Raw genomic sequence first — 14465 nt, 5'->3', positions numbered from 1 at the left:
CCCGTAACACATCTGCTTCTTGGATAAATGCGGGTTTGGATTCACTTTGGTTGACAACCTGGGATTACACCAGCTTCCTAGGATCCATCCAGAAACGATAGTTGAGGGACTCTCATTCAGCTCTCTAATTAAATTCAGGGAGTTAATGAAGGACAGCTGACACCAAAAATGGATTAAAATTAAAATGTCAAGGGCAGCATTCCCCTGGCTTCTGCCCAGAGTGTGTCTGATGAGTTCCTCCAAGTTCCTTGAGTTCCATGCATGCACAGGGCAGATTGGTTACAGACCTGTCTGAGGCTGGGCTTGCTGCAGCAGCTGCCCCCACAGGGCACGCGGGAAAACAGCTGTCAGCTTTTATTAGGAAGGTAGAAATACTTGCCAGTAGGTATGTAGGACTGGTATATTATTGGATTTGTCTGCTAATTACCACTGTAGTTTTTCCTATTTGGGAATTCATATATTTCTCAATGCAGTACATGCCCAAGATTTAGGGAAATAAATTCAGTGAACCACAGAATGTATTTATGGTATGCAATCCCCGAGCTCAGGGCTAGAGTGAATTGAGGATAGGACAGAGGAAGGCACTGCCACCAAGCACCTTACATTCTAGCAGAGACCCAAAATACGAATGAATAAATAACGTCAGCTCTCCAGACCGTGAAAGCATGAGGGGAGTGAAGTGGCCAAGTGAAGGCTTGGAGGAAAACTGTTCTGAGGCTATGGAGCAGCAGGTGCAAAAGCGATCGGCCCACTGATGGGCGGTGAGCTGCAGGTGCTGGGAAAACAGTAAGGCCAGCATGGGGAAAGCAGAGGTGTGGGGCCAGGTAAGGCGGGGCATTACATTACAGGCATGTGAGCATAATGATGTTATTGGTGGGTTTCAGCAGGCGGTGATGTCTCTTTGTTTTTAAAAGATGTCTCTGAAAACTGAAGATTGCCTGAAGGGGATCGGGATAGTTAGTCTCTAAAGAGGGCCCCCGATGATTCCTCCACTCCGAGAGTCACCAATGGTGGGCTGCGTGACTGCTTTGACCATTAGCAGGCGGTGGAAGAGATGTTCCGGGACTTCCAAACCCAGCTCTTAGAGGACTGCCAGCTTCCACTTCCTTCTTCTTGGAACACTAGCTCTTGAGCCCGAGCTACACAGGAGAATTGAGGCCCACAGCCCATAGCTCACAGACCCATCTGAGGACCCAACGGCCAGCACCAGCCAGGTTGAGTGAGCCACCTGGCCGTTCTACCCAGCAGTATCACGCGAATAGAGGGACACCCCTTGGCTCGGGAAAACCACAGGATTACGAGCTTTAATAAATTGGTTTTGAGGCGGTTTATTTCATAGCAATGGGTAACCAAAACAGGCAGAGGAGGAGACAGGACACCAGTGAGCTGGCCATTGGTGTCACTTAGACAAGAGATGGTGCCTGAGAGATGGTGAGCTAGTCAAGAGGCCTTGACCAGACTGGTAGAAGTGCGGGTAACAAGTCCTCAGATTCAGGGGACACTATCAGCATGACTTCAGGCTGAGCCGAGGGAAAGAGTCATAACAGAAAAGCAGCATTTCCTTGCCTTGGCTCTCCTTACTCCGGACCACTCTGTAAGGAGAACTATTTTAAACTCTTAGCTCTGTCTCCTTACAGTCACCACCATACAGCACCAATTGCTTATACTAAGAAAATAAGATTAAAGTAAACTTCTGTGTGGAGAGATTTAAACAGAAAACAACCTCAAAGACCTGAAGAAAATTACTCATAGATGTGGCCACTGAAAAATGAAAGGAAAAAAAAAAGCTAACATAAAAGATAACAAAGTTAAAAAGATGAGCCATAATGGAGAGAAAATATTTGTAAAATATAACTAAATCTTTATTTCCTAAGTATATATACAATTCTAAATAAAAAGACTAATGGAAAATAGCACTAAGCCGCTGTAAGAATTTTACATTACATTTCTGCATCTTTTTTTTAAAGATTTTATTTCTAGAGAAAGGAGAAGGGAGGGAGAAAGAGAGGGAGAGAAACAATGTGTGGTTGCCTCTCGCACACCCCAAACTTGGGACCTGGCCTGCAACCCAGGCCTGTGCCCTGACTGGGAATCAATTTGGTGGCCCTGTGGTTTGTAGGCCGGCACTCAATCCACTGAGCCACACCAATGAGGGCACATTTCTGCATCTTGATGTATCACTTTTCGACATTTCTCACTTGGCCGCTCATCCTCCAGTAGACGTGCCTAGGCTTCTTCACAGCACGATGGTCTCACTTCTAGGAAGGAAAGATGAAATGCTTCAAGTCCTCTCTAAAGCCTTGGCTGCGAAACTCACACAGTGTCACTTTTGCCACATCCTGTTGGTCAAAACAAATCACAAGGCCAGCCCAGATTCAAGGGAGTGAAAAAATAAACTACTTTCACTGTAAGGACCAAGAAAGTTACATCGCAAGGTGGTGTGGCTACAGGGAGGTGTGATTCTTTGGGGACCATTCTAACACTTGAGCACATACTGTCTAAAAATGTCTTCTACTCTTACAAGTGACTGACAGTTTGGCTGGGGCTGTTACTCTAGATTGGTTATTATTTTCCCTAAGAATGAGGCAATACCTCATTGTTTTGTAGTTTCCAGGGCTGAGAAAGGAGATGCCATTCTGATTTTTGTTTCTTTACATGTGATCTCTTATTCCTCTCTAAAATCTGTCAGGATCTTCTGCTTATCTATGGTTTTAGGAAATTTCATAATGTGGTCTTGTGTGTGCCTTCTTTTTTTCTCTTATCTCCTTTTCCTCCTGTTTTTCATTTACTAGGCATTTGGAAAGTCATTTTAATCTGGAAATATGGTTTTCAGTGTGGAAGTTTTACTTAATTGATAGTTGTGTTCTCCACCAATATCGTTTCTCACAAAACAGAAGACTTTTGCATATCTCTTTAATGCTTGGCCTAATAGAAAACAATTCTCACTTCTACTTCTGCATTCCATCTGTTGCGGTGTGTTGTTTTGGTTGAAATATATGAAGAAATTCCAAATAGGCACATTTTAAAAGGAGCTTGTCTCTGAACGGATAGTACAGAAACCAATAAAACTAGAAACCTGGCACCAACTATTTATCTTAAGACTTGGCTAAGTAGGAAATATTCAGTCATCTTGTTAAAAAGAATATATCCAACCTTGTATTGGTAGAAGCTAAAACTGACTTGGTCATCCAGTGTAAACACCACTTAACCCTTAATTTTGAAGTCTGAATATGTAATTTTGTGAAGAGAGAAGTCGTGCATCCACCAGGTAAATATAACTAGCCAACAGAGAATCTACAAGGTCCCATAACCTCTAGCCAATCTGACAGTTGCCATCAAAAAGTCAATCAGCAGCCCAGAGTAACAAACTCCTTCCATCAGGGATTTGAGTGCATGATTTGGACAGAAGACAAACCTTAGAGAACTTGAGGATGTGGACAAGACTGTTCAGTGAGAGAATCAACTCATCAAAAGCCACCAGGTATTCAACATGCAAGGATGGTGATAGTTACGTAGGATTGCAGTCTGGCAGTTATTCTTGCATTTGATAAAAAAGGTGTCAATATCCCTGTTATCAACTCATAGAACATAGACAGCAATATAAGACCAAGGTTACGAACCCCTAAAATTATCTGGCAAGAGAATGACTTTTTAGTGTACTTTGTTCTGAGCAGGTGATTAGTAAATATTTGATGGAGCATATCGATTCAGGAATTCAGGAAAGAAGCCATCCTTTTACTCTGAAATCATACCCTACCCATGCCTTGAAATCAGTACTAAGTGATGCATCAAAATGTTGCTCCCTTGGCCCTGGCTGGTGTGGCTCAGCGGAATGAGCACCGGCCTGCGAACCTGAAGGTTGCCAGTTTGAGTCCCAGTCAGCGCACGTGCCTGGGCTGCAGGTTATGTCCCCAGGTGGGGGCATGTGAGAGGCAACTAATTAATGTCTCTCACACATTGATGTTTCTTTCTCCTTTCTCCTGTCTCTAAAAATAAATAAATAAAATGTCATATATTTTTTTTTAATTTCCTTTCTTTGTTTCAAAGAACAGGAACTTTGAGAGCAGAACCATAGCAAGGGTCACGACGTGAGCAGTCGTGGTCCATCGGTTCTTGGTGTCCATCAGGCAAGAGCGTAGGGCAGTGACAATCCGAATGAAGGCACGGACAGGAATAGAATGGAATACTTACTCAGCAGTGCAAAGAGATGAACTGTCAGTGCACAGACTGACATCGGTGAATCACGGATATGCTGAGTAAAAGAAGGCAGACTTTTACCAAAAGAGCACATTCTGTGTGATTTTTTTTTTTACCTGAAACTCTAGAAAAGACAAGTCTAATGCATACTGACAGAACTCAGATCCATGCTTGTCTGAAGGCTGTGATGGGGTGAACTGACTGGGAAGGGGCACAAGGGAGCCTTGTGGGGGTGATGGAAATGTTCTTCACCTTGGCTGCAGTAGCATGGGTCTGTATATTTGTCAAAACTCAGGAAAAATTACCTTTTAAATGGTGCACTTAATTGCATAAATTGTACCTTAAAAAGTGGATATAGATAGATAGATAGATACATACATACATACATACATACATATATGGCTTTCATTTTCAAACAAGATAGAGTAAATGGATTTCACCCCATTCCTTTTACTTATTACAACTAAAAATTTGATAAAATACATAAAGGAAGTATCAGGATACTCTGAGAGTGGAAAAAAGAAGGTGGACTGGTGAGACAACTCGGGTCTCAAGGGATGACCTAGCCAGGAGTCTTCAGGAGCTTTATTCCTCCTATATCCCAGCCTGGGCACTAGAGAAGGCCATGACCCCAACCACAACCAGGCACAAAGTGCCAAGGGAGGCCTGTTCTCTTGAGCCAGAGGACTGAGAAGAGGCCAGCGATTCAGGACAGACCTTTTTGCGATACTTGCTCTTCTCCAGGCGAACACCATGAAGGGAGCCATGGCCTTCCCTCTCCCAGAAGGGTCTGCAGAGCCTGTGTGTGGAGCTTGTCAGTCACCACTGCCATGTACTAAAGTGTGGGCAGCTGTCCCTCCCTACCAGTGATGACTGGGATATGGCATTCTGTCAGCTCCACTTCACGTTAATGTGATCAGAGGGGATACTCTCCTTCCCATCCCCACAGACCGCTGTGGAGACTAAAGGGCGGGGCCCTGCCACTGTCCTTGCCCTGCACTATGCAAAGGTAACAAAGAGGCAGCTCGCATCCCCTCATAGCTAGAGTGTGGGGAGGGTTACAGAGAAGAGGAAGCTGCAGAAAGAGATTCTTTCGATTGGGTGTGAAGACCAAGGCACAACCCCAAGTGACCGATGTGTGAAACCCACCAATCAAATGATGGAATATCAAATGATGTGGAATATTGCATGGTTTCAGATCGGCCTCTGGGGAGCACACAAGCAAGGCAAACCAAAATAGCACTGAATTTGAAACTAAATTGACATTCAAACTCACACAGCATGAAAGTGAGCCATAACGTGTGTATTCTGAACGTAAACAGGTTGAATGTGTGCTAAAATAGGTTTTTAAATGAACCAGAGTCTCATAATACCCAAAAAGTCCAGAATAAAATTAAATATTACTTGTCATACCAAAGACCAGAAAGTCTCAACTGGAATGAGAAAGGACAATCAACAGGTGCCAACATCAACATGACACAGACATTGGGGTCATCTGACCAGGATATTAAAGCAGTTAAAATAAAAATTAAAAGAAATTTTAAAAAGCTTCAGCAAGCCACTATAAACACTCTTGAAACAGAAAAATAGTAAGTTTCAACCAAGAAATAGAAGACATAAAGGAAAAATGAAAATTTTAGAACTAAAAAATATAATAACAAAAATCCTGCTGGGTGGGCTTAGTGGCAAAAAGGAGAGAACAGAGAAGAGAAGCAATGAACCTGAAGATAGGCCAACAAAATTTATACAGCCTAAACAGAGAAACACTTTATACAAACCAACAGAACGCCAGGACCTGTGGGACAGTACCAAACTACATTTATGTAATTGGAGTGCCACAAGGAGACAAGAAAGGACAGAGTGCAGAAAACATACTAAAAAAATACCGGAATGCTTCCCAAATTTAGCCAAAGACAAACCTACAAATTTAAGAAGCTGTGTGAATCCCAAACCAAGAAGACATTAAAATCCTAAAATAGTATGCACTAAAAGACAAACTCAGGTAGTTTCTGGGGGCTGGATGGAGGAAATTGGGAAATATTGGTCAAAGGGTACAAACTTCCAATTATAAAGTGAATTAGCTTTGGGGATATAATGTACAGCATGTGACTATTGGTAACCATACTGTATTCTGTACTTGAAAGTCACCAAGACGGTAAATCTTAAATGTTATATCCATTATATCAAGAAAGCTGAAAAAAATAAAACTAGAACAGAATACCTATGAACTGTGAGACATTTACAGAAGGTACAGCATACACATAATTAGAAAACCAGAAGGAGGAAAAAACAAGAGAGAAAGAAGCAGAAGAAATATTTGAAATAGTCATGGCTGACAATTTTCCAAAATTTATGATAGACACCACAAATCCAGGAAGCTCTGAAAATAGCAAGCAGGATAAATACCAAAAAATCTACACTTAAGCATATCACATTCAAACCTCAGGAAATCAAAGACAAAAGAAAATCTTGAGAGAAGCCAAAGATTTGGAGGGTGGGAGGGGACACCTGCAGAGGAATGAGGACGAAAGTTACACTGGACTCCGCATCAGAAAATACACAATCAAGAAGAGAGTGGAGTGAAATATTTTAAACCCACTAGCCTAGAATTCCGTATCCAGTAAAATGATCATTCAGAAGTGAATTATAAAGAAAGTCTTTCTAAAACAAAAACTGAAGGAATTTGTGGCCAGTAGACCCGCCTCACAAGAAATGTTAAAAGTTGTTCAGAGAGAAGGAAAATGAGATAGGCTGGAAACAGATCTATTGTACGTAAGAAAGGAAGAGTATCAGAGAAGGGAGAAAGTAAAATAAAAACTTTGTTGTTCGTATACCTACCTAATTGTATAGATAACTCTATGTCTAAAGTAACAGCAAAAATGAACCGGATGATTATAGCATATGGATAAGTGAAATGAATGGCAGCAATATTATAAAGAATGGAAGGGGGGAATTGGTAATACTCTTATAACGTACCTCCACTACCCATGAAGTGGAATAGTGTTATTTGAAAGTGGACTTAGATTAGTGGTAAACATATCTTGCATACTAAGGAAACCAATACATTTTCAAAAAGAAATAATTAGCCCTGGCTGATGAGGCTCAGTGGATTGAGCGCCAGCCTGCAAACCAAAGGGTCGTTGGTTCAATTCCCAGTCAGAGCACATGCCTGGGTTTATGGGCCAGGTCCCCGGTAGGGGCGTGCAAGAGGAAACCACACATTGCTGTTTCTCTCCCTCCCTCTCTCTCTCTCCCTTCCCCTCTGTCTAAAAATAAATACATGTTTTAGAAAAAATAATTAATATGCTGAGAGGAGAGAAAATGGAATCATTTAAAATGAAAACCAGATAAGTCAGAAGAAAGGGAAAGAAAAAATAAATTTTTTTTAAAAAAGAAAAAGTGGAATGAATATAAAACAGTTACAAACATGATAGGTATTAATCCAACTATCTCAATAATTACTTTAAATGTGAATGGTCTAAATACACCAAATAAAGACTAATTAAAATCCATCATCAGAATGGATAAAAAAATTTAAAACCACAAGACCCAACTGTATGTTGTCAGCCAAAAACTCACTTTAATTATAAGACTTTATAAATATAATATATGCTAATATCTCAATTTTAAAATAAATAAATAAAAGACTTTGTGGCATAGCAATAACTCTGCCTTTTCCTCTGCTCTGGAAAGACCCTACCTGCTCAGAGAAAGTAGCAACTGCAAGGTCCCAGGGGGAATGTTGGGGAGAACGAGAAGCCAGGCCACAACCTGCTGCATCTGCTCTTGTCCTGTGGCCATCTTGCTTCCAGTAGATCTGTACTTGACTAAATCAATGTGAACCTCTTGTTTCCATTTGGCAGTCTGGTGTCCTCACAGCTCCACGGTGGGTCCAACAGCCATCTTATTAACGGTGAGAGGAGAACGCTTACTGATGTGACTCAGAGGGTTGGGTGCCATCCCGCGAACCCAAAGGTCACCATTTCGAGTCCCCGTCAGGGCACATGCCTGGGTTGCAGGCCAGGCCCCTGGTTGGGGGGCGTGTGAGAGGCAGCCGATGTTTCTCTCACACGCATCGATGTTTCTTCCCCCTCACTTTCTCCCTCCCTTCCCCTCTCTCTAAAAACAAATAAAATCTTTTTAAAAATAAAAAGAAGCAAAGTCGGAAGAGAGCAGAGGTTCCAGGAAGGTAATCACGCCGCCTGCTCACCGACCTCCGCGGCAGCCCAGTGCCCCAGAAAGGAGAGGGCTGAGTGACAGGACCGAAAGAAGATACCTCGGGCTGAGGCCCGGGGCTCTGGGGTAACAGCTGGACACTGGGAATATTGGGGAAAGAGGTGGCCACAGTGGCCGCCGTGAGACAACTCCAGTGGCAGGGTTGTTGGGAGTTGAGGACGTCTAGAGCTTCGGAAAACAGCCCCATCATGTCAGGGGCCCCTGCAGAACGTTTAAAGGCCTGAAGGTAGCGAGGCCGCTGGAGCAGGAGGCGTAACAGCAGGTGGGGGGCCTGGCCCCGCCAGCAAGAGCGTAGGTTCACTCCTAGAGAACGCCCAGCGTTGGAGCAGGCACACGCTGGTCACCTTCCTACACCGACGTCTCCATCACCCAGGCAAAGGTGTGCTTTCGGAAGCACAGAGTGACAGTGACTTCCCGAAAGACACACAGCATGTGATAACTGAGGTAAGCCTAGAACTCAGAAGCAACAGCTCCCTTTTGGGCTTCCTCCAGCCACATCTTGTTACGATTATCCAAACGACACTTACCGGGACTTGAGCACGATAGAGTACTGAGGGTGGGCAGAGGGTGGCCCGCCTGGCGTCGGCAACGAGGGGGCGTCTCTTAAAGGCAATAGTAAAACCACTGAAAGTGGCTTGCTCTTTCAATTATCCCTTGGCACTTGCAATTCTAACCACCATCAGTGATAGAAATCTTTCGTGAGTCTGAAGTTCTAAACAGTCAGTGGGACCCAGGCCAGTGTGGCTTAGTTGGTTGGAGCATCACCCTATACACAAAGAGTTTGAGGGTTTGATTCCTGGTAAGAGCACTTAGGGGAGGCAACCAACTGAAGTTTCTCTCTCTCCCTTCGTCTCTCTCTAAAATTAATAAATGTATTTAAATAAACAATCACTGGAGTTACTGTTAAGAATATGATATCAGCACATTTTAAAACTACGTTTCCTGTAATAAACTCTGCGTTCCACATGACAATGAATCCGGGGAACTTCATTATACCCTTGGCTCCAGGCTCAGCTACAAGCATTTGTTTCAAGTTTGGTAACAATTTGGACCAGTTAACTCAACCTCAGACCCAGGGGGTGCTCCACGGGGTCCCACCCAGCGCTGCGCTCCAGCAGCAGAGGGAAGCAAAGCAGCACCGCGGCTGTGAGAGGCAGAAGCAGAGCCTGCGTGGCCTACCGCTGCCATTCCGGGGGCGGGTCACACCTTGAACCTCGTGGACTCACTCTTTTGCAACTGTTTCTTAATGTGTCAGTTTTCCTTTGTGCAAAAAAAGATATTAACATGGCAAAGTATGCATTACAGTTTTCCTTTCTGGTCTATAATGTTGTTTTTGTGTAGTTCATTATTTTTCATTGCCACAATTGTATGTATATGAAGTCCAATAAAAACAAATTTTCACTATTTGCATTTTTTCTGACCATTATTCTTATTACTCATTTTATTTTGCGTTTATTAATGACAATAATTATGTTGCCTGGGCAGGGACAGAAGGCAGCTGGTGCCTGAAGGCTACTTCGTGTTTGTCGGACCTCGCACAAAACTTCACACCAACCTCCTGAGAGAGGCTTTTGTAACCTATTTTACAAGTGAGGAAACTAAGGCTCAGTGAGGAGGGGATGAATCCAGGATCACACAATTAATAAGTGGCGGGAGGAGGATTCAAACCCAAGGTCGGCCTGGCTCCAAAGGGCATGTCTGAAATGCCAACAAAGGTTGAGGCCCTGCCTGAGCAAGGCAGAGGGACATGGACGGGTGGTCCAGGAGGGCTTCTCAGAGGATGGGGCCCTGGGAGGGATGGCCGCAGGGGAAGGCAGGGAAGCCTGAGACCATGTGGGGAGTCGGGACGGGGGTTCCAGCTGGAGCCCTGTCCCTCCCTGGCTAGATGGCCGTGGAGTGCGCTCTCTGGGGTTTTCAAAGGCTCAAGATTCCACAGAGAGGCTAAGCCAGTGGTCTGGGCAGTGACCGTGGCTGGTGATCATGAATCTTCCCTGCCCCATGTCTAAGCACTGGACCCCCACATTCCCCTGGCTCACCCCTGCACCTTTGATAAGGAGCCCCGCCCCTGGCTGGAAGTCCAGATGGCATTACGGTTAAGAACATAAACCTGGTTTGGAATCCCAGATCCACCATCTCCTTCCCAGATGAGTGACCTTGGACGCACCACTGCTTGTCCTTAATCTCAGCGTCCTAAACCATAAAGTAGGCTCATCCTATTGACCTCAAAAGGCAGCTGTGAGAATTAAACAAAATAATAATGCCTGATATTTATTGGGTAGTTCTTATATGCCAACACTCTTTTAAGAGTTCTCATTCTATCTTCCCAACAACTAACTATGAAGCTATTATTGTTACTTATAAACGTGACAGCTGAGACCCACAGTGGTGATGTTCCTTGCCCCACGCCATACCCCGGTTCTGCTGAGCTCAGTGCCTGACTCACAGGAAAGGAGAACTATGGTCATGACTAGTTCTGACATACCAGCCCCACGCACACACCTTAGCGTTTCTGGAATGAGGATGTGCCCCACAAGTGATGCGGAAGGGACACGCCAGCCAGCAGGCCGAGGGTGACGTGGTCATCGTCTGCTGTCCAGTTGCCTGGATGGCTGTGATAAAGGCTGATGGAATTTTACCAGATCCCAAGTGTCACTTCAAATGACTTCTAAAATAATGCCACATGAAAATGAAAGGCTATCAAGTGTACAGAAGGCTCCTGCTGGCCAGACGATGGCCAGACAATGAATTACATAAAAAGTAATTCATATAAGTACCACGGTACCCACTGGAATTCAATTAGAAGAAGTGAAAATTGCCAAATTCAGCCGAAGAAAGTTTAGACTCTAACTGTGGAGACTTTTGAGCAAATCACTGAAGGAGAGACTGTGATGCACAACTTCATAAATAAAAACATGCCAGTGCCCAGTGTCAGTTTTTTAAAGGGGCACCCCTGATATGCTTCTTTGTTTCATCCAAAAGTTGTTACTGAATAGAGATAATGTTTTCCTTTTAAAAAAACATCTTATAATTGACTATGCCATAGAATCAAATAAATCAAGCAAAACAGTCAAGGTTCTTCTGGTTGTAAGCAACAGAAAACCCACTTTAAGCCCTGGCTGGGTGGCTCAGTTGGTTAGAACATTGTTCCAATACACCAAGGTTGCAGGTTCAATCCCCGGTCAGGGCACATACATGAATCAACCAGTGAATTCATAAATAAGTGGAACAACAAATCAATGTCTGTCTGTCTGTCTCCCTCTCTCCCCCATTCTCCTCCTCCTCCTTTCCTCTTCCTATAAAATTAATTTTAAAAGATCTAAAAAATTAAAAAATGCTCAACATCAGTAGCCATCAGAGAGATGCAAATTAAAACCACAATGAGATATCACTTCACACTGGTCAGAATGGCTGTATTGTTAACAAATCAACAAAAAGTAACTGTTGGCGAGGTTGTGGAGAAAAGGGAACCCTAGTGCACTGTTGGTGGGAATGCAGCCTGGTCTCAGCCATTGTAGAAAACAGTGTGGAATTTTTCAAAAAACTAAAGACGAAACAGCCTTTTGACCCAGCGATCCCACTGCTGGGATTATACCCTGAGAACCCTGAAGCGCCAGTCCAAAAGAACCTGTGCACCCCACTGTTCACAGCAGCATTGTTTACTATAGCCAAGTGCTGGAAGCAGCCTAAGTGCCCATCAGTAAATGAGTGGATTAAAAAACTGTGGTACATTTACACAATGGAATACTACGCAGCAGAAAGAAAGAAGAGACTCCTACCCTTCATGACCGCATGGTTGGAACTGGAGAGCACTATGCTAAGTGAAATAAGCCAGGGGGTGAAAGACAAATACCATATGATCTCACCGATAAGTAGAACCTAATCAACAAAACAAAAAAAAATGAGCAAAATAGAACCAAAGATTTGGAAAGAAAGAACATACTGGCAGTGACCAGAGGGGAGGGGAGGGGATAACAGGGGAAAGAAGGGGAAGGGGCAAGTCAAGGAACATGGATAGAGGACTCATGGGCACGGACAAGGGGAGGGGACGGACTGAGGGAGAGGGGACGGAGCAGGGGGAGAGCAACGGGGGAAAATGCAGGACAATGGTAAGTGAACAATAAATAAACAAATAAACAAATAAATATACTTGTTGCTAAAATAAAAAAACACTTCAAAATGACTTAAGCGAAAAAGGCACTTCACTGGCTCCCTTCCCGTGGCTCCCGCCCCAGCCCTCCCAGGTCTGACGCCTCCAGACTTCTCTCTACAGTGTTTCCACATCTTGCGTTTGAAGCTGGAACCAGGCAAGCAAGAACCCATCAGCTGGGCTGTCGCTGGAAATCCTCTGTGTGAGGGGCTTGGGTGCAGCTATCTAATTGGCGATGGGAGGGGCTTGTCCAAAAGTTCCATATGCATAATAAGCGCCTTATTTTCTCTAAATGGTGCTTCTTTTTGGGGTGATAAAGGGCTTTTGATGGAGATTCCGAGGTGTCAAGCGCCCACCAGCCCACCCCTTGGTACCTTCATCGTCATTCACCAATTTAAATTAGAGGAGGCACAGCGCTGGGCGTGACAGGCTCGGTCCGCACGGGGTGCGTTGCTCAGCATCCCAAGCAGCCGTGTTGACAGCTATACCCAGCTCTTGCTGAGTACATCCCATTCCCCATACACTGTGTGAGGTCTCTCCAGGCACAAGGCGGGCACCGTGACTGAGAACTGTGACGGCCTCTCTGGCAGGGACGCCTGCAGAGGAAGAAGTGTGGGGAGAATGGTGGCCCCCGCTCCTGCTGAAGTGCTTGGACAGGTAGTACGCCAGCATCTGCACGGAATGCCCAAGCCCCTCAGTGAGGACTACGAGGAGGGGCACTGTGAGAACAGCCACTGGCACAGCACCCGCTGCCACTGCGCCAGGTGCCTGCGCCCCTTGGCCAGTAAGACCTTTGTGGCCAAGGACAACAAGATCCTGTGCAACAAGCGCACCACGCAGGAGGACTTCCCCGAGTGCAAGGGCTGCTTCGAACCGATTGTGGCAGAAGATCAGGATGTGCAGTGCAAGGAGACCGCGCAACACAAAGACTGCAAGTCAGTCACTGGGACTCGAAGCTCCTTCCCTACGGGCGGAAACCCGAACCGCGTGACTTGCCGCGAGGCCGCCTTCGCCAAGCCTTGGGTGAAGGGTAGCAAGGGTTGGGTAAAGACTCCAGGGTGGTGGCCCATGAAGGACAATCCTGCCACCACAGCTGCTTCCACTGCAAAAAGTGCTCCGTGAACCTGGCCAAGAAGTGCTTTGTTTTCCATCAGGAACAAGTGTATTGCCCGGACTGCAGCAGAAAGCTGTGCATGACAAGGGCTCCTGTCCTGTAAAATGGAACTGAGTCTTGTTCTGTGTGTCCTCACCCTCTGCCGCGAAACCATCCATAGGAGAAGAGTAGCCTTTCACCTCTTCAAAGTTGCTCCTTTTGTCTTTTCTCCCACTTTACAGTATTACTCAAAGAAAGGCACACAGTGATCATTTGGGATTTAGCAAAAAGCAACTCAGCAGCAAAGTCAATGGCTGCAGTTAAAAAGTGAACATTTAGATCGATGGGCTCTTCTGCATGGTTATCATAAAGCAGAAAGTGCTACCCATTTAGCTGCTTAGTGATGTAAGCAAGAAGCCTAGGAGGTGAAACCTCCACTGAGATGCCCTTCGTGGCTCAGCTGGGACCCATTGTGTTACTACACAACACACGAGTTGCAGCAGCTGTTTCAACTCGCTGCTCACCCTGTTCTGTGAGTAGAAAGAGAACCTGCCAAAATGCATCGTTTCACTTCCTCATCAAAACCTTCCTTCACTGAGCCTTGGCTCGTGTGGCTCAGTGTCTTGAGTACCACCAGCCTACTAACCAAACGGTTTGCCAGTTCAATTCCCAGTCAGGGCACATGCCTGGGTTGTAGGCTAGGTCCCCAGTTGGGGTGCGAGAGGCAACCACGCATTGCTATTTCTCTCCCTCTCCTTCTCCTTCCCTTCCCCTCTCTCTAAAAATAAATAA

General features: G+C 45.0%; 1 pseudogene; it reads left to right on the top strand.

Annotated features, from left to right (window-relative positions):
- The first annotated feature begins 797 nt into the window (after nucleotides 1-797).
- LOC129070941 (four and a half LIM domains protein 1-like) lies at nucleotides 798-13702 on the top strand (annotated as a pseudogene).
- The last annotated feature ends 763 nt before the right edge of the window (nucleotides 13703-14465 follow it).

The sequence above is a fragment of the Pteronotus mesoamericanus genome, unplaced genomic scaffold (assembly GCF_021234165.1).
Source record: "Pteronotus mesoamericanus isolate MK-2021 breed Mesoamerican mustached bat unplaced genomic scaffold, CSHL_Meso_final contig_25, whole genome shotgun sequence".
In the NCBI taxonomy this organism is placed as follows: domain Eukaryota; kingdom Metazoa; phylum Chordata; class Mammalia; order Chiroptera; family Mormoopidae; genus Pteronotus; species Pteronotus mesoamericanus.
This window is presented reverse-complemented; position numbering and strand designations above follow the sequence as displayed.